This window comes from Alligator mississippiensis, chromosome 3 (assembly GCF_030867095.1).
Source record: "Alligator mississippiensis isolate rAllMis1 chromosome 3, rAllMis1, whole genome shotgun sequence".
NCBI classification, from domain to species: Eukaryota; Metazoa; Chordata; order Crocodylia; family Alligatoridae; genus Alligator; species Alligator mississippiensis.
In genome coordinates this window covers 211543313-211569164 of record NC_081826.1, presented here as the reverse complement: position 1 = coordinate 211569164, position 25852 = coordinate 211543313, and positions in this window count along the sequence as shown.

Below are 25852 nucleotides of genomic sequence, written 5' to 3'. Positions count from 1 at the left end.
TTTTGGAACCACAGAAAAAAGGCAAATTCCTAAATAGGAAAACCTGCTAATGTTTCTAATTTTATCTGCACTCATTTGAGTCATCATATCAGTGTGTCAAGTGAACAAATGGGCATGAGATGCATTTCTAGAACTGGAAAATTTGCTGTGGAAATACTATTCTGTCCTATCACATCTTGTCACATGTACCAAGACTGGTACATGTGACAAGAGTGCTATCTAGTAATCTGTGCCCCAAAACAAAGTAACTGGCCTTGTTTGCATAACCAAAGACCTTACAGAGCTCATCATCTCACAAGGGCCCTGACTTAAATATTAGAACTGGCTGGAAACTGCGTATTATTTATAATAACATTTAAAGAGATTACTTTCTCCTGAAAGTTAAAAAATAAACCTGAATATTTTTTTGTTTTCAAAATGTGGGGGGTTTTGAGTGAAAATACTCCATTTACAAAAAGAGAAAATGAAATATTTTGTTGAAACCTAAACCAACCAACCAAATAAATAAATAAATATTGGTGGGGGTCAGGGGGTCAGAGAAGGGCTAAGGAGAAAGGAAAGACAAACACACATACACACAACAAAATCCAATTAAAATGAAGTTTCTAATTGAGATAAAACCACTATTTGCATTTAAATAATGGCCAGAGGGGGTAATGGGGAGGGGAAATGACTTCTCTCTTTATCGTCATTTAGAAGTGGGCTTAAATCAAAACATTACATCCAAAGTTCCCCCAAAACTGTGGGAGATCTTAATTTAAAATCTTGATTTTACAAATGGCTGTAACCTTTTTCATAACCTGAGCCACAATCCTAGATTCAAATGCATTCAAATGCCAGATTAGAGTTTGGAAGGTTAAAGCAGCTCTAAGATTTTGCCAAATTCAGCCCAGGCATAAACAAGCAATTTAAATGATTTCCTCTTATGCAAAGTCTAAGCAGGATACCTTGTATCATGTTCCTTGAATAGTCCAGCTAAATTGTTTTAGTTCATTCATATCACCTGATTCATCAGTGCACATGACAGAAGAGCTTACCTCTCTAACATTGGGTGCACCACTGCCTCTTTTCTTCTGCTGTAGATAGGTTGTTAGCCCAACAGGTAAACTAAAAAGACTTTTTCCATGATGAATCAAGAACAACACACATACACCTTCAGTCTAAACTTTTACTCTTCAGTGAAGGGGTTCCAGAATCATATAGCTTTCTCACAGGACAGCCTTTTCTACAAGGTTTGTATGGCCTCGACCTTCTCCTTTTTCTCAGGGGGCCACAAATAGTCCTTCATCCCATGACTGCAATGATTTTATCACAGCATGTCAAGATGACCCTACTGAATCATTGAGAAACCATAGGGCCTCATGTTAATACATGCCTGTTAGGCCCCCAGCTCCAGTGCTACTCCAAACTTCTTCAGCACAGCTTCCCTTAGGTAGCTTATTCATTTACTCCTAACTGTGAATCCTAATCGCTGATCTTGGGTCAAACTCCAAGCACTGAACTGATAGCCAGCTACCACCAACTACTGCTCCTTCTCGATCTTTACCTCTACTGTTCAGGAAAGCTTGTTTTTATACTACTTCATTTCCCAGTAGGCCTTGTTCACAGGGCTACAAATCCATCATGTCCTTGAGCTGAAGGTAACATATAATGCCTCTTATATAATAAACCTGTTGTCAACAAGATATATGCATGCAAATAATTTTCATGAGAAATTCGTAGTAGGATAGTAATGCTCATTATGATTACAACCTGTCAAATGGAGGATAATATTTCTTTAAAGCACATGTTGTATAAAACATTTCTAATGCTTACCAATCAAAACATTATGGGTCAAATCTCTGAAAATCACCAGACATTTAAACATAATTAATTCAGGGATCTTCTTCATTGCCTTCTTATTTCACAGCCTGAAACTTACACTCAGGTCATGTTTTCTAGCTTTTCTTGGCAAACAGTAGGAACATAACTTTACTTTTAAAAAAGAGGTTTTCCCAACTCCAGGAGCTGACGCTTTAAGGAAAACACCAGACTTTCCAGGATTTGAGATAAAAATAGGGAAAGTTGGCAATATTTGTACTTCATAACTGTTGGGAAATGAAATATAAACATTAAAGGCCAGCTAACAGAAATTCTTGGCATGCCCGCACAGCAGCAAAACATGATTGTGTGGAACGTGTGTGTCACAAAGAGCAGTTAAGTGGACTAGTCCCAGGGATATTTTTATTGTTATGCTCTGCAAGGCATTTCTATACATACGTGGGCAACACACTTTTATGTATTTTAGATACCCCATTTAGCTCGGGTCTTTTGAATGAAAGTAGCATCAATAAGGAAAAAAACCCTCCTACAACTGCCTTTTGCATCCTGTCTTATTAGTTGATACATGTTTGTGGGAGCTTGGAACTGCTGGAATAGTCACAAAGCTTTTGAAAAATAGTCAAGGATAAGCACTCACTTGCAAATGAGTGAGGACTTTTAACCAGAATAAGATGAGTGGAAGGATGAGAGCAGGGGCTTTGTCTACCCAGAATCCTTAAGGAATAAAAAGGAGGGTAGAGGATGCACACAAACACGTCCAAAGAGAAATCCAGAAAATCTAGGATGCTTGGGGATTAGGGCACTTGTAATGAACATGAACAAAGTGGTTATCAGGCTGTGGCCTTGAACCCCAAGACCCTCAGCTTGCCCAAATCATCTACTCATCCTGGGCTACCACCTCTCCAGCTAATCATTCAGGTCAGGCACAGCTGACCAGAAAACGCCATCTGTGCTTAACCACCTGCCCACTCCCTGCTACCAAAGTGGCTGGCCAGGGTCAGCAGACACCTCGCTCCTTCCCATATAAACCCCTAACCTAGAACAGGAAATATCTAGGTAATAGGGCTCAATCTCTATATAGACCAGGGGTGGGCAAAATATGGCCCATGGTCCGGATCTTGCCTGCCAACAGATTCAATCCAGCCAGAAGGTGGGTGGCTAACTTACTGGATCTGGCCTTAAGGTACCCAGCAGCTCTGGTGGTGCTGGACAGTTAGGCTGGGCTGTTTCCACCCAGCAACATCAGATCTTGAGGCAGTGGCATCAGCTGTGGACCCTGGCAGGGGTTTCCACTGCAGCAGACAGATGGCAGCGTTAGCTGAGGATGCCTCTGGCAGGTTTTGGAGCTCCAACACAAAACCAGCCAGTGGCATCCATAGCTGAAGTCACCACCCTTCTGACATGGCTGAAGCTCCCACCTGGAGCCCCAACCCTGAACCTGCTGGCGGTGTCAACTGTGGACCTAGGCAGGAGCTTCTGCCACACCAAGTAGGCAGCAGTGTTAGCTGCGGACCCCACTGGCAGGTTCCACACTGGGGCTCCAAAACCCGCTGGCTTCACTCACAGCTGATGCTGCTGCCTACCCACCATGGCAGAAGTCCCCATGTGGGTGCATAGCCGAGCAGTGGGGCTCCTGGTGGACTACAGATCCAGCCAGGTTCTGGAGGGAGGGAAGGGGAGAGAGAGACAGAGAAAGAAGAGAGGATAGAGAGAGATGGATGTGGCCCTCAACAGGTCACCAAAACTCATGAAGTGGCCCTCTTGCTGAAATAATTGCCCACCCCTAATATAGACTGTTTTGCTGTTCCATATGGCTTGCTCTTCTGCCTGCTCCTTGCTTGACCTGCAGGATAACTGATGTGTCCTGCCCTCTGACTGCATTCTGTCTGATCCTTCAGCTTCTGAACTCCTAAACCCTGCCCCCTGCTTGATCTTCTGGCTACTTGACCTGGCTCAATCTCTGACTCCATGCTCTGGCTGACTCTCTGATTTCCCGATTCAGCTTGTTTCTGGACCTAGTTCTCAGACTGACCTCCTGGCTTCCTGGCCTGTACCTGGATTCTGCTCACTCTTCCTGACCCTGGTTTACCCCTCAAACCCTGAGTGACCCCCAGACCTTGGCACCCATGACCCAGCATGATATTAACTTTGTATCTGTTCAGGATTAGGAGGACCTAGATCCTCACGTTACCTACTTCCTGAAAAAGGTTATTATAGAAAAGATGGGTGGTATTTCCAAGCTAAAATCAGTGCTGTAAGTGCAAAGTAGGTATGCTCCAGGCATTGGGTCTTTTCAGAGAATTGGGTACCTCTCTAGTATCCGTCTGGAACACAATGCAGCCTAGGCTAGAGTTGGGTAACTAAGTGATCAAACTGACTCGCTTCTGAGCATGATCAGAAGCTGAAGTAAAAGTGCCAAGAGAATTTGGCAATCCAAACTGAAGATATTGCCTAATCCTAAGCACCTACTGCGTTTTTTGGCTTGCAGAAAGAAGTCATTTGGGATCATTCTTCTGAATTCAACCCCTAAACTTCACCTAACTCTGTTTGGATAACTACACATGAATGGGGAACTAAGGGCCAGAGAGATGAAGGGCCAGATCTTGTTTGGTCACATAGACACCTGAACAGGACTTAGGCAAAATATAGATGCGTATGTAACAACATTGGATCTGGCTCTTTGTTTGTCATGGACCTCAGTTCCCAAGGCTTAAAATGGAGCAGTAAAGTTTCTTCACTGTAGGGGGAATGAAATGCTTGGATACAGCTGAATGGAGTGAAGTGTAGTAGTTTGCAAAATGTTACACTCATGCCCTGGATGTCTACCTCCACTGACCTGCAACAGCTTTCCTCCTCCTGTCTAGAACTATGTCATAAAAATGTCTATATACATAAAGCAGGGGTGGGCAAAATACAACCCACAGCCTGGATCTGGCCCACCAAGTGATTCTATGTGACCCACAGTGGGTCCCTCAGATCTGATTGGCCCAGGTGCAGGTGGCAGATTGGGCTGTGACATGTGCAGCTGGTCCCACTACCCCCAGGTGGGGAGGTGCCACCTGGCATAGAGCACAGTCCACCCTATCTTCGCATGCAGCTCTTGGGTATGTCAGGAGCTATAGTCCTCTGGGCCAGATGGCACAGTGGCTGGACTTGGCTTCCTGGCAGCCCTCGTAGCAGTAGCTCCTTCCGGCTGCCTCTGCCACCATCTCTGCTTCCTGCCCATGGAACCAGCACCCATTGCAGCAACATGCAGGGAGATTGTAGCTTTGTCCCAGACCCTGACCCTGGCTCTGTGCTGTCACCACCTGGCAGTCCCAATCCTGGCTCTGGCCCTGCCCTACTCCCCGCCCACCCACAGCCCCATCCCATTCACCCAGCCAAGTGCTCCCTCCCTGCAGGGGTCCTGGGCCAGTCTCCATGAAGATCCTGCCCACCCACACACCCGGTCCATCCGGAGCCCATGCCAGTGTACGCAGGGTAGATGGGCCTGGGTACAGATAGGATCAATTAGCATCGCCCTGCCCACCGTCCCCCTCCACCATGCTGGACAGTGTAAACAGCTATGATGGGGGGCCAAGGCCAGGTCAACACCCCCCTCCATTCACACACACACACCTCAACAGCTTACAAAAACTCCTTAACTGCCCCTCCAGCCTAAATATTATTGCTCACCCCTGACATAGACAGACACACATACATACACACAGAGTCTAAAACAGTCCAGATGCAAAATTTTAAACTGCCTTAAGGAGGAGCATAGCAGAATATAATTCTCCATGAGTAGTGGGACAATCATCATGTATTCAGGGAAACCTGGGAATTCTCAAGGCATTTTCAATCCCATAAAGTCCCAGAATTTGATTGCAAATACTTCTCAAAAAAACACCTGTGCAGTTCATAATTCATCATTCTTCTATTAAAAAAATATATATGTACAGGCAGTCCTCGACTTACAACGTTTTGAGTTACAACGTTTAGCACTTACAACATTTATAAATTGGCACCGTTTCAACTTTATGACATCAGTTTTGATTTTACAATGCTTGATCCAATGTGACGCCATGCCAGTGAACAAGTTTGCTGCGTCGCTCATCTTCCTGGAGAACATCTGTCCAAACTTCCTTGGACACTTTCTTTAAGAAAGCGGACAAGACTCCAGAAAAACCTGCAGCCAAGACTCCTGAGAAGACTCCAGCCGAGAGCCCTTCAAAAAGTCCAGCAAAGTCTCCTCAAAGAAGTCCTTCCAAATCAATAGGATTGCTATTTACAATATAAATACATTCATGTAGCTATATTATTTATCTATAATTGAATGAGTATAAAATTCTGAGTTATTTTTAGTGAAAATAGGGTATCGGGCCTTGGTTCAGGAACCAATCCCCCATTTATAACATTGTTTCTTATGAAAAAATTGGTTCCGAGTTACGTTTCGAATTAAGACACGGTTTTCAGGAACCAATTGTGTGGCAAGTCCAAGGACTGCCTGTATTCAAGCAATCTAATCAAGCTAGCATAGTATCAAACACACTAAATTCTGAATAGTGTAAATGAACAATCCATAGATTTCCTGGAAGTATTCTGTGAATCATCGCAGACAACAAAATCATTTACACATGCCCCCACAATCCTTCAAATCATCCGGTAGCCAGACAGGCTAAATTCCCAATAACATGATTTCAAATACGTAGTTTGTCCATCTTTAATAGTATTATTGAGTATTCTTGAATATTATTTTAAAGAGCATCTTTACCTGCTATAAGATCTTATAACATAAAATTATTAATTTATATTTAGTTACTGATGCAATATAGCATCCACTCCACAATATTTCAGTGTTCTACTTTGCCTGGATTCTATTGTAATATTTTAATGTTATACTTATTTATCATGGGGTTTTTTTCCACTTCATAGATCTTCTAGACATGCATACATTTATCCAGGACACCAGAGATAAGGAAGAAAGCACTGCAACTCCCGCCCCTGCTCTCCCCAGGACAAAACGTAAGGTGTTTGTTGTGGGAGACTCCCTCCTGAGGGGGACGGAGGGGCCAATCTGCCACCCTGACCCCTTAGCCCGGCAAGTCTGCTGCTTCCCAGGGGCCCGCATCCGGGACATTGCAGAGAGGATCCCCAAGCTCCTCAAACCGACAGACCACTATCCCATGCTCCTTATTCATGTGGGCACCAATGACACGGTTCGGAGCACTCCCAGCCAGGTCATGAGGCGCTACAGGGATTTGGGAGCGGGGCTTAAGGGTCTGGGGGCACAGGTGGTGTTCTCGTCGATCCTCCCAGTCTCAGGCTATGGGCTGAGAAGGGACAGGAGGATCTATGTGGTCAACCAAAGACTGCGGCGCTGGTGTCGTCAGGAAGGCTTTGGCTTTCATGACCACAGCCCGCTCTTTGGCGAGAGAGGCAGCGAGCTGCTGGGAAGAGATGGTCTCCACCTCTCTCCCCTAGGGAGGAGGCTCTTCTCAGCCAGACTGGCTGACCTGCTCCACCGGGCTTTAAACTAAGCCCGCTGGGGGATGGGGGGACTACCGCCACTGCTGGCCCGCTGAACAATCCTTGCAAAGCCAGCGGATCATGGCACTCAAGGGAGCCCACCCCAGCCCCAGCCCTGGTAAAATCTGTGGGCAAGGAAGGAGCCCCCCAGGGGGCACTTGCCTGCCTGTACACAAATGCCAGGAGCTTGGGGAATAAGCAGGAGGAGCTCATCCTCCTGCTCAGTGCAAACAATTACGATGTCATAGGGATCATGGAGACCTGGTGGGACTCCACCCATGACTGGACCACGGGGATAGATGGCTATACCCTGTACAGGAGGGATCGTGTAGAGAAAAGGGGCGGGGGTGTAGCTCTCTATGTTAAGGAAAGCTACGCGTCCCTGCAAGCCGATATTGGCAACCAGGGTGGACGGCTGGAGACCCTCTGGGTTAAAATCCGTGGAGAACACGGCACAGGGGACACAATGGTGGGAGTCTATTACAGACCTCCCACCCAAAGTCCTGAGCTAGACCAGGAGTTTGCCCAGGAACTGGCTGAGGCAGCTTGCTCCAGGACCATGGTTGTCATGGGTGACTTCAATTACCCAGACATCTCGTGGGAGGATCGCTCAGCAAAATCTGAGTGGTCGCAGAGCTTCCTCTCGTGCGTGGATGACCTCTACCTGACTCAAGAAGTCTATGGGCCAACGAGAGGCAAAGCGCTGCTCGACCTGGTGCTGGCTACTGGGGAGGACCTAGTCGGCAACCTAGTGATCGATGGGAAGCTGGGTGACAGCGACCACGAGCTGATCACCTTCACCATCCGCCGAAAAGCTGGCAAGTCAGTCAGCAACACGCAAGTCCTTGAATTCAGGAAAGCCGACTTTGACAAGCTCAGGAGGCTTGTCAGTGAGGCCCTAAGGGACTGTGACCGCAGGGAGAGGGGAGTTCAAGAAGAGTGGTTGCTCCTCAAGGGAGAGATCCTCAATGCACAAACTAAGTCTATTCCATCTCGGAGGAAAGGCAGCAAGAGGGGACAGCAGCCCCCCTGGCTCTCCAGGGACCTAGCAGACCTCCTGAGGCTAAAAAGAAAGGCCTACAAAGGATGGAGGATGGGAGTCACCTCCAAGGAGGATTATTCTGCACTGGTCCGGTCCTGTAGGGAGCAGACCAGGAAAGCCAAGGCTGCAACTGAACTCCAGCTAGCTTTGAGCATCAAGGACAATAAAAAGTCCTTTTTCAGATATGTGGGGAGCCAGAGGAAAAGCAGGGGCAACGTTGGACCCCTGCTGAACCAGATGGGGCAACTGACAACCGACGCCCAGGAAAAAGCCAACCTATTAAATAGGTACTTTGCGTCAGTCTTTCATCAGCCCCATGGGACGCCCATGCCCGCTACAGGGCCGGGAAGTCTGGGTGAGGGTGATCCCCTGCCCTCCATTAATGCTGACTTTGTGAAGGAACATCTTGAGAAGCTGGATACCTTCAAGTCAGCCGGCCCTGACAATCTTCACCCCAGGGTACTCAAGGAGCTGGCGAGCATCATAGCCCAGCCTCTAGCGCGGATCTTTGAAAACTCTTGGCGCTCTGGTGTAGTGCCCGAAGACTGGAAGAAGGCCAACGTGGTGCCTATCTTCAAGAAAGGGAGGAAAGTGGATCCAGCTAACTATAGGCCCATCAGCCTGACTTCTATCCTGGGGAAGATCTTAGAAAAGTTTATTAAGGAGGCCATCCTGAATGGACTGGCCGACGCCAACATCTTAAGGGATAGCCAGCACGGGTTTGTTGCGGGTAGGTCTTGCTTGACCAATCTCATTTCCTTCTATGACCAGGTGACCTATCACCTGGACAAGGGAGATGAGATTGATGTCATATATCTTGACTTCAAAAAAGCCTTCGATCTGGTGTCCCATGATCGTCTCTTGGAGAAACTGGCCAATTGTCGCCTTGGGTCCCCCACGATCCACTGGCTGGAAAATTGGCTCCGGGGTCGGACCCAGAGGGTAGTAATTGATGGAAGTCACTCATCGTGGTGTCCTGTGACCAGTGGGGTCCCCCAGGGCTCTGTCCTTGGACCCATACTGTTCAACATCTTCATTAATGATGTGGACACTGCAGTCAGAAGTGGACTGGCCAAGTTCGCCGATGACACCAAACTTTGGGGCAAAGCATCCACACCAGAAGACAGGCGGGTGATCCAGGCTGACCTGGACAGGCTCAGCAAGTGGGCGGATGAGAATCTGATGGTGTTCAACGCCGATAAATGCAAGGTTCTCCACCTTGGGGAAAAAAAACCCGCAGCATCCTTATAGGCTCGGCAGTGCTATGTTGGTTAGCACTATGGAAGAAAGAGACTTGGGGGTCATCATTGACCACAAGATGAACATGAGCCTGCAATGCGATGCTGCGGCTAGTAAAGCGACCAAAACGCTGGCTTGCATCCATAGATGCTTCTCAAGCAAATCCCAGGACGTCATTTTCCCCCTGTACTCGGCCTTAGTGAGGCCGCAGCTGGAGTACTGCGTCCAGTTTTGGGCTCCACAATTCAAAAAGGATGTGGAGAAGCTTGAGAGAGTCCAGAGAAGAGCCACGCGCATGATCAGAGGTCAGGGAAGCAGACCCTACGATGACAGGCTGAGAGCCCTGGGGCTCTTTAGCCTGGAAAAGCGCAGGCTCAGGGGTGATCTGATGGCCACCTACAAGTTTATCGGGGTGACCACCAGTATCTAGGGGAACGTTTGTTCACCAGAGCGCCCCAAGGGATGACGAGGACGAATGGTCACAAACTACTACAAGATCGTTTCAGGCTGGACATAAGGAAGAATTTCTTTACTGTCCGAGCCCCCAAGGTCTGGAACAGCCTGCCACCGGAGGTTGTTCAAGCGCCTTCATTGAACACCTTCAAGATGAAACTGGATGCTTATCTTGCTGGGATCCTATGACCCCAGCTGACGTCCTGCCCTTTGGGCGGGGGGCTGGACTCGATGATCTTCCGAGGTCCCTTCCAGCCCTAATGTCTATGAAATCTATGAAATCTATGAAACCTAGTTTTCTTAGTTTGTCTATTTGTTGTCTGGCATTCTAGTGCACAGACACACACACACGTAAAAGAAGAAACCTCATGGTGAGTCAATATTATCTCATGGGCTGATGAATATTTAAAAAAAAACAATGGGGGTCCTAATTGGTTTCAGGTTAGGAAGTTAAATTTATCACAGTTTGTTTCTTCTTGAGAACTTGGTGCATTCCAGAGCATGCTGACTCAAATTTATCTGCATATGACCCTAATACCAGCAAACCCTGGGGTCCAAACACTCCACCATGTCTTCAAGGGCTGCAATAAGCAGTTTCAGGGATAGCTGTTTATAACAGATGGTGAATGAAACATTCCCTTTCAGGTGGCACATGCAAACATTTTGCTTCATCTTCAGGCTACTTGGATGTGACTCTGTCTGAAGATATATTAATTCACTTGATCTACAATCTACTTACTTCATGTAAAACTGTAACCATGTGCAGTTGTTATCACAGTATTCATTAAAGCTGTGGTGAGGATTTCAAATGATGACCCTGACATCATCTTTGGCTCAGGATACTAACACATGCCTGCTGGAGATTACCAGTGTTCTTGTTAAGTTCACTCTTGGAGCAGTAGCAGTCTCTTAATCATGCTCACTGCCTAAAGGCATATCAGTGTTAAGGAGTGGGTTCACTTCAGACCATAGGAATATTTTGTTTTAAAACCTCTTTGTTCAGAGCAAAACTTTGGCTGAACAATATTTAGACAGTACCATAAGGAATCCAAGAGCATTAACCTTTAGTAGACTGCAGACACCCACATGTTTTACATGTTTTTACAGTATACATGTTTTTACAGTATACATGTTTTCCAAAATACTTATTTGGCCAGCATTCTGGAATATGCCACTGAGTCTGAACTACTGTGCTGGTCTCATGCAGCTAAAACGCATACTGCTAAATCTGATTGATATGTGGGTTTCACCCTCAAATATTTTGCCTACAACCTTGACATTAAACATGAAATACCTCTGTTCCAGGTAGTCACTTCAGCATACCAAGGCTATTGGAGAAGTGAAGCTTTCTGAAGGGGAAATTAATTAATTCTGGAGGTGCCTCTATCTTAATATTCACCTTGGAGGCTCAGGTTACAAAAATCCCTTCTTATAAATTCATTATGATGGCACACAATATAATTGTGGTATGGTTGTGCATAAGCAAAAATAAGTAGTAACAAATGATTTGTGTGTAGAATAATTTGAAAGAGGTTGAAATATTTTCCCTCTGCCAAACAACCTCAGAGGAACAATAGTTTTGTGATGACTCTACTGGAAATCAGGACCCCTACATCTAGCTCAGTCACCGTCTTCTTCAGGCGTGTGCAAATCATACAGGGTGTGTCTACATATTCGTTAATGTGCTGTAGTTAGGATGCGTTAAGTTTAGTACTTGGATACTAAGTACTAGATCAAGTACTAAATCAATGTGCAGAAACTCAAGCTGCTGCACAGTAGTGCTGGCACCTGGGGTTATTTGGATGCTAACTACGCAGTAGCCTAATAAAACTGTGCAGTAGTGTACCAGGCAAAAACTGTGCTAATACACTACTCTGCAGTAATATTAGGTTGCTAAATGCACAGTGTCTCATGTAGACACACCCACAGACATGTATTTTCAAGTGTTTGGTTACAGGAAGTCCTCAACTTAAGATGTTTTGAGTTACAATGAACAGCACTTACTACATTTATAATTGACAAGCTGTTTCGACTTTCTGACATCAGTTTCGACTTTACGATACTTGATCCAATGCCATGCCACACCAGCAAATATGTTCACTGCATTATCCATCTCCCTGGAGAACATCTGTCCAAACTTCCTTGGACACTTTCTTTAAGAAAGCAGACAAAACTCCAGAAAAACCTGCAGCCAAGACTCCTGAGAAGACTCCAGCCAAAAACCCTTCAAAAAGGCCAGCAAAGTCTCCTCAAAGAAGTCCTTCCAAATCAATCTGATTGCTATTTACAATATAAATACATTAATGTAGCTATATTACTCATCTGTAATTGAATGAGTACAAAATTCTGGGTTATTTTTGTTGAAAATAAAGTATCGGGCCTTGGTTCAGGAACCAATCCCCCATTTATAACATTGTTCCTATGGGAAAATCAGTTCCAAGTTATGATGTTTCTACTTAAGACGCGGTTTTAAGGAACCAATTGTGTCATATGTCCGAGGACTGCCTGTACTTTCAATTATTTAGTTCTGGATTCTTCAGTGTAAGGCAACTGGGCCCTGATGCAACCTAAGCTGCTGACCATCATCCAGATATTCCAGTTACTTTGATTGGAATTGTGGATGGCCACTGCCAAGCTCCTCTGAAAACCATGTTCTTGTTGCCTCAATTTAATTTAAGTACCTGAAAAACAGGAGAGCCAACAAAAATGGTGGATGACTGAAAAATTGGTCTTAATCCATCATTGTTTTCTCTTCTATAAAATGTAGATAGAAAAAAAAATCCTCCCAAGGGCAGAGTGAGAATCAGTGCATAAGGTTTAGAAAGTGATGAGAGATCCTCAAATAGAAGATACTATACCAGTAATACAAAATGTTACTAATACTAAACAGTAATACAAAGCATTACTGGTTTCTCAGAGCTCAGAACAGTGCCTCAACAATCCAGTGGCATTTTACAGCCTGAGATGAGAATCATGATTATTGATATTTTTCCTCCTTATTATAACATTGCTCTGGTGTCTATAAAAACAAGCAGCATTTTGGAATATTTTATTTCCAGCTGTGAGGACAGTACAATTCCTGAGCTGTCTGTGGTAACATGAATATGAGACACTTATAAAGCAAGAAGCCAGTCCAAAATTTTAAAAGAACTCAGATAAAACATAATGAAACCTTTTTTTCAGGGAGGAGGGGAAGGAGTTGAAAAACATCAGGGTTTGCATGGAGAGTTGAGGGGGGTTATGCAGTTTTGGCTGAGGAGAAAAGGATTCTTGTCAGTTGCTTCCAAACAGAAGATAAATTGCTGATAGAGGAAAGTACCTCTGATGCAGCTGAGATTATTTAAAAGGATAAATACTATTTCCCTAAAGGCAGTAAGAATCAAAGAACAGGTCCACTCTTTCCAAAAGCTCTCCTTTAGATATTTCTCGTGGTAACACTACAAGTGCTGCTTTGGGTATTTCTGGAGCTGCATTGCTGCCCTGTCTGTGTGCTTCTGTGGGGTTTCTGGCTTTTTCCCCTCTTTCTCTCCCCTTCTCATATATGCAGATATAGCTCTAGCCAACAGTTCCCAAGCTCCAGCATTTGCTCTGTATCCCAAGGATAAACCCTTAAGACCCTCATGCCAACCCTTAAGGCCTCTCCTGCTACAGCCTGGGTGTGTCTACATGAGCCACTTTACTTGAGATTAGAGCTAATTACTGCACAGTAAGCATCACTGTCTACACGTGCAGATGCTTACTGTGCAGTAATTTGCTCTAATCATGAGTAAAATTTCTATCTGTGAAGACAAATAGCAAATTTACTCTTGATTACTTACTGCACAGTAGTGTATGTATAGATGCCTGACCAGGAACACATTTGCTCCTGGTCTGCCAGGCAGCAGGGGACAGGAGATTGCAGTGCATGCATGGACAGCACACCCTTGCAGTGCAGAGAACACCTGACTGTGTGGTATGTGGCATTGCAGACGTATTTGTGGTGCTATATACTCAGAAGTTTTTTTTCTGAATGATGGGCAGCTGAAACCACAACCATCTCCAACAAGGTCTCATACCATCCCTACATTACATAGCATATATGTATGTAATATATTAATATCACGTATATATACACAGATGTATTCACACATGCACATGCATGCACAAAAGTTCTCCTCTGCAGATGAATCACAATGGTAGCCCAAGGATAGATTTTTGCTGCTTGCTGGTTTTCTTTACATGCAAGATATTTTTATAACACATTTGTGCCATTTGCAGCCCACAGCCACATTATTCCCTCCTTCCCCTGTTGCTATACACAATATTGATGTATACATGCATTCTTGTGTGTATAATCTGGGAGCAATCAGAGGGTAGAAGGTGTAGGCATATGATATCGAGTAAAAGAGGCTTGCATGGAAACACCAATCAGTTCACCATGGTGAAGAACTGTTGAAAAATCAGTAAGAATCCTCCTGGGCAGCTCTTATTACGTGCTTTGAATTATTTTATACAGAACACCATTAGAAACCTTATCTGAGTAATGAGGCAATTCCAAATCCAGGCAAGTGCCCTAGGATAATTTAGCAGTTGTAGAGGGCTGCTGTTTATCAACAAAACTTTGTTGTGACAACTACTTGAAGTACAGCACCACTTCATTACGCTCAAGGATAGGTTCTCATCTTTCTGTTTATTCTAGTCTTACCTTTAGCTCCTGTGCCTGGGAGTTAAACCCAACACTGATTATCAAGCTAGGAAATTTCTTCTCCAAATGTTCCCCAAAAAAGTCTTGGCATTATTTAATTTGTGTAATATATACATGCAGGCTGTAACTAATGTGCCATTCAAGCTTCCTGGAGCCTATCCAAAGGAGAAGGAAGAATCAAAAGGCACAGTTGCATTTTGTTTTTCAAAAGTAAAAATGACATCTCACTACAATATATTGTTCCATTTGATAGATAAGTTTCCTCTATACAGCAGAATTCTAACAGCAAAGACAAAAAGAAAATACTCCTGAACGGAGACATGCATGTGGGTTACTGTTAAAAGTATTTTCTTCTTGTCTCTGGTGTAGACTTGCCCCTTCAGAATGTGGCTAGGGCACATGTTATATACTGCATGCTGGAATGGATGCATTAAATTGAGGCCACCACCGGGAATATATCTGCAAGCAAATGAACTCAGAGGCTGTGTCTAGACAAGTGCAGCTAGGTGGTATGTGGTGCTGCAGACACATCTGTGGTGCCACATACTGCACATTCAGCTGTTCTCTGCACTGCAAGGGAGCAGCACAGGGGGGCGGGGGTGAAGGTTTCCCCCTGAATATCCAAGGGTCAATAAAAACCTGTGCCAAAAAAACCCAGAGCAGTGCACACAAGGGCAGCGCATGGCTACTCAAAACTAGAACCTGGCCAGCTGGAGCCACACTCCACATAGGTCTTCTAAGGATACTGAAAGCCCTGGGTAACCATCCCTGAGGTACATGGCAGGTGTACTCCAGACCCATTAACTTAAAAGCAGAGTCCGCTGTCCTGGTCTTTTCCATCTTGGGGTCTGACATAGACTTAGGCACCTGGAAATTGCAGTGTTCCCAGACTTGGGCAATGTGCATAGGTAGGACCTCAGGGTTTGTAACTCTGGGGCAGATTTACCAGGTGAACTTCATCAGGGCTGGGACTCCAGTTTTGTAGGTACCATGGGTGTAGGGCAGCCACATAAACCAGGGATTCCAGTCTCTTTTTCCTGGAGGTTGAAATCTGAAAGCCCCCAAATCCCTATTTCTGTTGCCAGTAGCATAACATAGAATGAGAGAGTGGGGTATGGGGTGGAATAGCAGGAGGAGTGGGGGGAAGGCACCTCATTTTTGTTCCCTGGTCACTTTGCACTTCCCAGCTTCACACTGCAACAGCACAAGCAGTGTGAGACACAAGGCACAAGGTGTTTTGAGAATTGTAGTTTTGCAGAAGAGCAGTGGAGTTCACTGCTGCTAGGGAGAGAACTGACCCCGTTTTTGTGCTGCCAAAATCATCTCATTTTTTGCCATCCCAACATAGGCTTCGGTGGCAAAAAAAAAAATGGGATGAAAGTTCCTCCTAGCAAGCACCAAACTCCAATGGCATCTAGAGATACAATTCCCCGGACACCTTTCAAGTCATGATACACATTGCCCATGCCTGCTGCTTGCTGCTGTTCTGTGTGCTGCCTCATGGGGAAGGATGGTGCCTGCCCTGGACATGTTATTCAGATGTTATGCCTCTGTCTAACATGATTCTTCAGAGGAGGCCTGCAAGGACTAAGAATCCTGGCTGCAGCCCCAGCTCTAACAGCTCCCTAGATTTAGAACCTAAAGTCTTATAACCAAATCATATACAAGGATTTCTTCATCTCTACATGGAATAATGCTGCTTTGGGGGAGGGAGTGGGGAGAAAAGGGGAGGGGTGTACATAGGGGAGGAAATACAACTGTTTAACAGCTTACAGTAAAATTCTGCACTTGTTTAAGGAAAGGAAAGGAAAAGTATGAAACAATTTAATGATGTAACATGTAGTTACTTGATCTGGAATTTGGCCAGAACTTTGAAGTCTTCTTCAGAAAAGTGCTGTTGGATCTTTAAATAACCTCTGACCTGATCGCCATCTTTAAATTACCTCTCTTTACACATGAATGTAGTGTAACGCCTATAGCACTTTAGGTTTACAAAGTGCTTTCTTAACAGGCAGTTGAGAACAGGGAGTAGAGTGGTTAAAACATCTTGCTATAGATTGAGATTGAACCAAGTCCCTTTCCCTGTCCCTGCCCTGCCCCAAGTCCTGATCCCTGCCCTTGCTCCCTGCCTGCACTCCCCTGGCCACAGGTCCCTCCCCCCGCCCCTCCACACACACCTAAAGCACGCAGAGAGGTGGGACACAGTTCAGGACTTTATTCAGCAGCCCACACACTGGGCAGCAATGTCCTTGGCAGCAGGGGGCAGGGATGCATAGCACTACCACAGGTAGCCCTCCAGATAGTGCCAGAGGCTGCAGTGCAGCCTGGGCTTGCCCACCATGCCATTGTAGCTCAAGGTCCCAAACCAGAAGCACAGGTGTGCCCGGGACATCAGGAGGTTCAGCAGCAACATCAGGGCAAAGTGGCTTGGGCACCTCAGCCTGCACAAACAGCTCATTGCACACTGCCCAGGAAACATACAGCAAGGGCATGCTCAGGGTGCAGTGGTAGAGTGGGGGGGGTGAGGGAACAGAGGTGGTCCTCCCCAGGGAGACCCCCAGTAGGGAAGGTGAGGGTGCAGTCTATCTCTTGCCCCAGTTGTGCAGGAGCCCTGCACGCCCCAAGTCCAGGCACTGTGGGCTGGGTGACAGCACAGCAGAGTGGGTGGCCTGCAGGGGCAGAGGTGGGGAGCAGGGTGGCAGCAGGAGCCATCACAGCAGGTGCTGTCAGCAGCCTGGCCTGTCCCACCCTGGGGGGGAGGGGAGCAAGCAGGAATGGGGGGCTTGGCCAGTGGCCACCTGGGCCCAGGCCTTCCCATCCAACTTACCATGGTCCGTGGACCCCTGTGCATGGCCCACCCCCAATCTGAGACCAGGCAGCACAAGGCCTCTGATGCAGAGCATCTTATTTCTGAAATGTTGCAAACTCTCACAAAAGGCCTCTACAAGGCCAACATCTGGACATGAGGGAGAGCCTACCAGCCTCAGTGGGGATGCGAGTTCCAAGTCACCACCAGGCAGAACTGACGTCATCTGGATGTACCAGCTACGCCAGCAGCGCACCCTGGATAGAACCGTCCTGCTCCAGTGCCTGGTGGTGGTGGCAGAGGAGCATAAGGTGCAAGAACAGGCCTGGTGGGTGGAGGATATCACACGGGAGACCACCTGGGAGGAGGTGCACTGGACTGGGTGCACTGGGAGCACTTGGCGTGGACGGAGGCCCTGAAGCAGGAGCACATTGAGCCGCTTGGGCAGCAGGTGGCCCTCCAGGTCCAGGCAGTGGAGGCCAAGGACACTGACCACCAGACCCTAGGCACACTCCTGAGCATGGCAATTGTGTCCAGGCCCCCCACTGCCTGGCCCCCGCCCATGGCCCCGCAGAGCCCCTGGGTCCCACCTGCCACCCCACAGCAGGTGCCCACCTGGGTCCTCTAGTGCCTCCTGTCTGCCGTAGCCCCTGTCCCAGGCCTCACCATGGACCTGCCACCACCCACCTGGACCCCAACCCCACTCTGCCCCCACACCAAGTGCCTGAGGACCTGGACATGCCTCACAGGGATGTTGGGGCTGCAAGAGAGCAGCCAGAGGGGAAGCTGCCTAACCTTGGGGAGTGCCTCCCAGGTGTCCTCAGCATAAGGCCACCACCCTCTGGGGTCACTGCAGAAGAACAGCTTACATCTGGGGTGCTGGGCGTCTGCACCCTAGTCTCGTCCTCCCTTCCCTCACTCTGGGACAGAAAAGCAGAGATATTGCACGTGGGTGCAATTGCACATGGCACATGACAGGGCTGGACGGACTTGGCACTACATTTAGTGCCAAGTCTCTGCACGTATAGACACCTGCCAAAAATCGCCTATTGCATATTAGCTTAATACACAGTAAATTTAGTTGCAAGTAATTGCACTGCCCTTAAGAATTACCTCTGAGTCTTGACCCGAACCTCACCATATTTCACTGTATTACTGTCAGATCTCACAAGGCAAGTTTGTGCAAATGTGACGATAAGAAAATGAATGTGTGGGTTTCAGAAACTACGTAGCATCATTATCTGTTTCCTACATCTGCCTGACATATTTCCAGTATGATTATAAATATGTTTGCCCTTCTAATAAATATAAAAATATTGCTTTGACATTTTACTTCACTGTATATCACTTCAATGACTCAGATATTACCATCAGACTCCAAGGGGTGACACAATTGCTTCATAGTTACCATTCTATATTGAGTATTTTTAAGCTAAAGATTTCATTAATATCATGCTCTATTCCCAAATACTGGTGTGTGCATCAGAGAGAGAAACAAATACATATGATCCAAATATGAGCATATATGTTCCCTAATTTTGTTTGTCTGAAGTAAATATTGAATGATTCTGAAGCAAAATTCTGCTCTCTGTTACCAAACTTTTGGTTCAATTACTACAGTATAAGCAGGTGTGAAATCATGGAGAAAAGAAGGACCACATACCATATGGTTGCAACAATCTTTTCTATTCCTGTTTTGCATATGAGCTGAACATTTTGGCCCAAATTAAGGAATGAGTGGTGGACTCTTTTCTATATAACTCTTTTTTTTTCATTCTGTGCTTTAAATTAACATCCTCTTTAAATACAAAAAGTACCACATTTAGTACTGATGAAACCAAGGGCCATCTGCTCCTTATTAGCTATGTCTGCCTGAGCTGTTTCACAAGTGTAGAAGTGATCTGATGCAGTTTTGTTTCATCCCCTTCCCCTCTAAATTTTGCAAAATAATTGGCTCAGTTCCCATTACTGCAATATAAACTGATGTGGTACCTGACCAAACACTGCATACATGGTGCACAGACTAATTCAAAATCATTGCTTTTGTTAAACTATTTGTTGCTGCCTTCAGGATGATGAAATATTCATATTAGTACTCATGAGTCACTAGCAATCATACATTTACCTCCTCCACACAGAATGGATTACCCAGCACTGGTTTATTTTCCTCAATGTTGATTTAACACGCACCTACTGTACTGACCCTAATGTCACCCTAAAGCCCCCTCTAAATCTCCAACTTGGTAGAATTAACCTCTTTCTCAATCCTCAGGGTTCCCATCAAAGTGTTCAAACAGCAGGGGACCCTATGCTGAATTCTGAATGAAATTACATAAATGAAATTACTTTAAATTAGGAGGGACTGCATGAGGAGAGGAGAGAAAAATGATCCCTAAGCTACAGGCTTCTTTCTCCTCTCAAATAGTAGCAAACATCTTATACAGCAAATAACAGAGAATGCTCACTATTCAGGTTACGTGAAAGTGAAAAAATCATTTGTAATGGTAAATGTCATTCTTCAAATGAAAGGCTGTCATCATTTGTTAAGGGATGGCACCCATCCCTTAACAAACATACATACAGAACTAATCAAACCAACAACTAAAATATTGACTTGCTCAGAGTCCATGCACTAAGTATTGAAAGGTGTGCCTACCTATCTATAAATAGAGATACAAATATACATATTGGCACATGTGTGCTTACTACTGTGTTCCAGTGAGGCAGCAGTGTGATTTAAATGTAGGGTTTAATGACAGAAAATAAGAAGAAAATACTACAGCAGTTAAGGCAAAGCAGATATGATTGAATATGCCTTTTAACAGAGCAGAAGAGTGTTAAGCAGTGAAGGAGGGTGGCCAATTTAGAACAAGTTATACAAGTCAGACTCCTTGATCATGCAAGCCCCTTGTAACCTTAAAATTTGTGATAAGTTTACGTTTTGTTGTAGATATTATATGCCAAAGAGCAGAACAGAACTGAAACTGGTCATTTGGGCCCCAGTCTCACAAGTTCCTGCACAAGAGAGAAGTTCTGCACTTACATCCCCCTCCACCCCCATGTGAAGTGAATGGGACTCCATACAAATACTCAATTCCACCCACATGGCGCAAACCACAGGGCTGGAGCTTTGGTCAAGTGCCAGGAACATTCACAGAGATTTAAAATTCCACTTGTCCCCCTGTTGATTTCCTCCTTCACAGAGTGAATACTGTGGAATTCCCAACATCAAAAAACTAAACTCCATTTCTGCAGATCAAGTGGAATTTTAAGAGTTAAGGTCTGCAGTTTTTCTCAGCCCCCTGAGCCTACTGTATTTACATATATTTGTTGGATACTTTGTTCCCACCAGGAGAGGACTGAGTTAAAGTTAATGGAGAGAGAAATCGAGTGAGCAAATTCAGTCAAAATAAATGAAGTTTGGACTTTTGCCCATTTTTTAACCATCTATGTTTTCACCCAAAAATAATTATGACTGTAATTCATATAATTTAGATGTCTGAGTACTTTGCCTCCAGGCACAATCAGGTTCTTAGATGTCTAAATGACATAAAGTACCCCACAACTATTGGTGCCTGCATGCTGCTGCTGTAGAAACAGAGAGCATTGTTTAAAAGTATTTATTTCAAATAGAATTTATATCAGACAGTCAGATGGTTTGGAGACCTGCTTCACAAATATTTGGGGCACAGTCTTGCATACATGTCTGTTTAATAGTCGAATGTCAGCACAGGACTATTCTGTTAAGTTTTTCTAGATGTAACTCGGGTACACCAAGGGTGTGCCCTCCCAGTCAAATGGAGAGGAAGTGGTGACAAGCTAGAGTGCTAAGGGAGGGATGTCACCGCCCTACATGTGAATCCCTCCATTTCCCTATAGAGACAACCCCACAAACGTACACTTAACTATATACAGTTTTATTATTACAAATGTAATTAAAACATTTACATGCCAGAAATAATTGAATACCTAATATTACAAAATAACTTTCATAATCTCTAAGTCAAGAAATGAGTTACCCAACCCAATGAATCCAATAATATTCACCCCAGTGGATAAAACCCAGTACTTAAAAATATGTACACAACTGACCCAAAGATTTCTTCAAGCTCTCAAACCCATCAACATCATGGTTAACAACACTAATATAATAAGAACAATATTATTTATAAAATATAAAGTGCAACATAAACTCAGGACCTCAACCACATAGAAGTCTAATTATGAATTCGTTCCCCGAGCCTGGAGAACAGGGGTCCCCTTACCCACTCCCAACAGGGTCTCAGGACCCACCCACTGGGAGGGGTCTTCCACCCAGCTCTAGTGAGGCCACTCCTAATACCTCCCCTCCTTTTCTGGGCCCCAGTGCTCCAATAACTCACGGCCCTTCTGACAGTCCAGCTTGTCCCAGCGTGATGCTCCCCACCAGGGTCTCTTCTCCCACACTGTGTCCTGACTCCCCTTGTGGCCTGGTGCCCTCGGCCTGGGCACCCAAGGTTTCCAATGTCACCTGCTTCAGTCCTCACAGCCCTCTGCAGATTTGCTTGGAGGGCTCTATGCCCTGCTCTGAGCACTGAGGGCTAGCTGCTTCACCCAGTGGGCTTGCTGGGCTCCCAAGTGCCCACCTCAAACTGGGATGGCCTTCCTCATTCTCCATGCCCTGCTTGGCACCAGGGCTCTTTCAGCTCACCAGGGCCCTATGCAGGGCTCTGACCTTCCGGTTTCACACCAGGTGGCTAACCCGAGCAGCCTTTCACTGCTCACCACTCCTGGATCTTGTCCAGGTCCTGTGCACAGTGGTGGCCAGCCACTTGCCAGGGTCTGCAACCTCAAACCGTCTTGCTGCACTCCTATAGCCTGGACTCTGTGCATCGCACTATGCACCGTGATGAGCCTGAGGGTCTCACACCCTCCCAGGACTGCTCCATGCAGTAGGTCCCTGCACCGTGACAAGCCTGAGGGTCTCACACCCTCCCAGGGCTGCTCTGTGCAGCAGGTCCCTGCACCGTGGGGTCTCACACCCTCCCAGGGATCTTCAGGAGCTCAGGGCAATTCTCCACTGGTGCAGCCCTTCCCCAGCTTCTCTCACTGTGATCTTCCTTCTTCAGCTTCCCCATCGTGTCTCCCCACATGCTGGGCACACTGCTCTGTTTATACACTTCAGGGGCTCCACCCCAAAAGTTCTCTGGACCTGGCAAGGTGCAGCCTCAAACCAGGTCTGGATTGCTCCTTGCCCCCTCCCTTCAAGGAAAGGGCATGGCCTTGCTTACCCTGGCTTGCTTCTGATTGGTGGATGGGCTCCACCATTTTAAATTGCAGAATCTCAAGCCCAGGAGTCATCCAGAGCTCAAAAGGTAAGTCTGCTACATAGACAATATCAAAATATATATTTAAACTAAGAATGGATAAATCTCATAGCATTCAGAGGTTTGCCAGCCTCTCATAGGCATTTATACACATGCTCTGGGAGGCAGGGGTGGTGGAGCACTTTAATTAGAGAGCTCTGAAAGCCACTGTAATTGAAGTGCTTGGAGTGTCATGTGTATCAGTGTCCCTGCGCTGAAAAATGGTGGTGGGGGCACTTTAACTAAAACTCATTTGACAAGCTTAGTTAAAGTGCCCTGCCACCATTTTTCAGCACAGGGACACTGATATACATGACACTGGAGTCTGCTGGAGTGCAGTAATTACCAAGCTTCAGCAGACTTGATTAATCAAATCTGCTCCAATGTGCTGTAATTACAGCATTTGGAGCAGTCTCAATGTATGTGTATAAGTGCCTTCCATTCACTCTAATTGTAAATCAGGTTTGAGTTCACCAAAGATTTCTGCATCCCCTTTCAAAATTAAGATAAAAAAAATATACGAAAATGTTTATCCAGAGATGATCAATCCAAAAACAACCGAAACAAGCTACAACCAAACATTTTGTATTTATTTAATTAATTATTCAATTTATATGCTGCGCTTGCCAACAACAGTTCAAGGTGGCTTAAAATAAGAGAAACAGAATGACTTTAAAAAAAGGAGAGCAACAAAAGGATCAAAACAATTTAAGAAGGAATTAGAAACAGATAAAACAGATACCCCCTTAAACAACCTGTCATCCTAGCTTTGTTTGCTAAACACCTGTCCAAAACAGGAAGGGCTTGCAACGCTCAGGCTCAGGCAGCCTCAAGAGCAAAGGGATTTCCACAACTGAGGAGCAGCTGTGGAGAGTGACCTCCTGTGCATCTTGCCAAGATTTGGCATACTGCTGGTACTTGTAGGAGGTTGCTTTTGGCTGACCTTAGAGATTGGATGGGGGCATAAGGGAACAGGTGGTCTCTTAGATATAGGGTGTGAATTAAAGGGGTGCTGAGGGTGCCTGAGGCCTCCCCCCCCCCCACAAGAGACAAGAGCCCCCCTGTAAGATTTGAAAATTGTAATCGGGGGTCTCTGATCAGATTGCTCCTTCACTTAGGTGGACTTGTGAACCAGTTTATTTTTTTTTGCAGACCTCCCACCTCCCTCCAAAAGCCAATGTGTAATTCAAACCCTGCTTAGTTATGTAGTGCCCAGGCCATTTACAGTCTTACAGGTCAAAACTAATACCTTAAATCGTGTCCAGAAAACTACTGGGAGCAAGTGCAGACCCTAGAGCGCTGGAGTTGTATATTCCTGGTAACCCACTCCCATCAAAAGGCAGGCCACTTCATTCTATACCAGCTGCAACTTTCAGACCACTTTCAAGAGCAAACCTACATAGAGCACATTGCAGTAGTTTAGCCTTGAGATTATTTTGTAGCAGAAGGCCAGCCTGTTTTATATATTAAGGACAGAAAATGAACAACTCAACAGTGATACATGCTCAGAGAAAATCAAGTTTTTTTAGCCTTCTTCTCTTTTCCCCTTCTGTTCTTCCTTTTCCAGTCTCCCTTTTCTATGCCAACACTGGCCTTCCTTCTCAGCCTATTTTCCACTGCATCTTTTCTTACAGCATAATTTCTATTCCTTTTTCAGTCTATTAAGCAAAACATGAACAGATTGAAGCTTATGTTAGAAAATAGCTTTGACAAAGACATGAACAGTATTTGGTTTGAAGTTAAATGAAAGAATTCACCCATTCACACCAAAAGGAATGCTGGGAAATGAAAGAGGCGACAAGTTAAAAATAAATTAAAAGGCAATATGCAAACATACACACAAAATACATATTCATCTATGAAAAATGCTCCTATAAGATAGTACTGAGGCAAACAGCTTAGGTCCAGATACTTAAAAGCATTCAAGCACTTAATTCCCACTGAAGAGTTTCTCTGAGCCTTAGTAAGCTGCTAATAGTTTGGACTTCAGAAGTAAGAGTTCTTCAGATCACTTTGTGCCTGAAAACTTGTCTAACACCTCTTTCAGCTACATAGTTGGTCCAAAAACCAAAACAAAAACCAAAACAAAAAAACCCTTGGTTCTTGCATATTTTCTGGACCATCATGTCTACAACAACACTCCAATCTTACTATAGCATGGGCTTCAGAAGAACTGTCTAAGGAAAAAACTGGGGGAAGAACATTTTCATAGGTCTGTTATCAGGTAAGTGTTCATTTGGGGGATGAGAGGTAGATTGTACTTTCTTCTGAAGCACCCAGTATTCATCCCTCCCAGGGACATGATACTAGGTTGCTCTGATCCTTAAAGCAATTCCTACATTCCAACTGCAACCAGTAAACACTTTAAATATTGGTTATGTCTTCTGAGAAAGAAATGTTGGGTAAATAATGCATGAGCCAAAAAACACAGTTTCAGGTTATCCAAAACTATTAGATAATTCTGGACAAATTCAACAAACAGTTTTGGCCAAAAATTACAGCAGGAGAGAAGGGGAAAGGGAGGGAGGAGGAATTTTGGAAAGGTTGACAGTTATCATTTTGATGTTTTTAACTGAAACATTTGGGCTGTACAGAACTCTGAGTTCTGAAGTTTACCTAGATTCAATTTTTAAAAAGAGACGAACACCCCAAAATAAAACAAGATATGTTATGCTGAGTAAAACAAAATGTTTCATTTGTTCTGAAATAAAGATTATTTGGTTTTTTTTGATTTGGCAAGAAAAAAAATAAAAAGAAAATGGCTTGCGTTGAATAACTTTTTTTTTCTTTCAATTTTTTCATTTGTCCAATAAATGAAAAAAAAAAATGTTTATTCGCACAATTTTAGTTAGGACTTAATGGCAAGTACGCACATAACTTTTGACAGTTCATCTTGTTTGCAGTGGAAGGAAGGAATTAATTAGCACCTTTGTAGAGAATAAGATAGTTGTGTA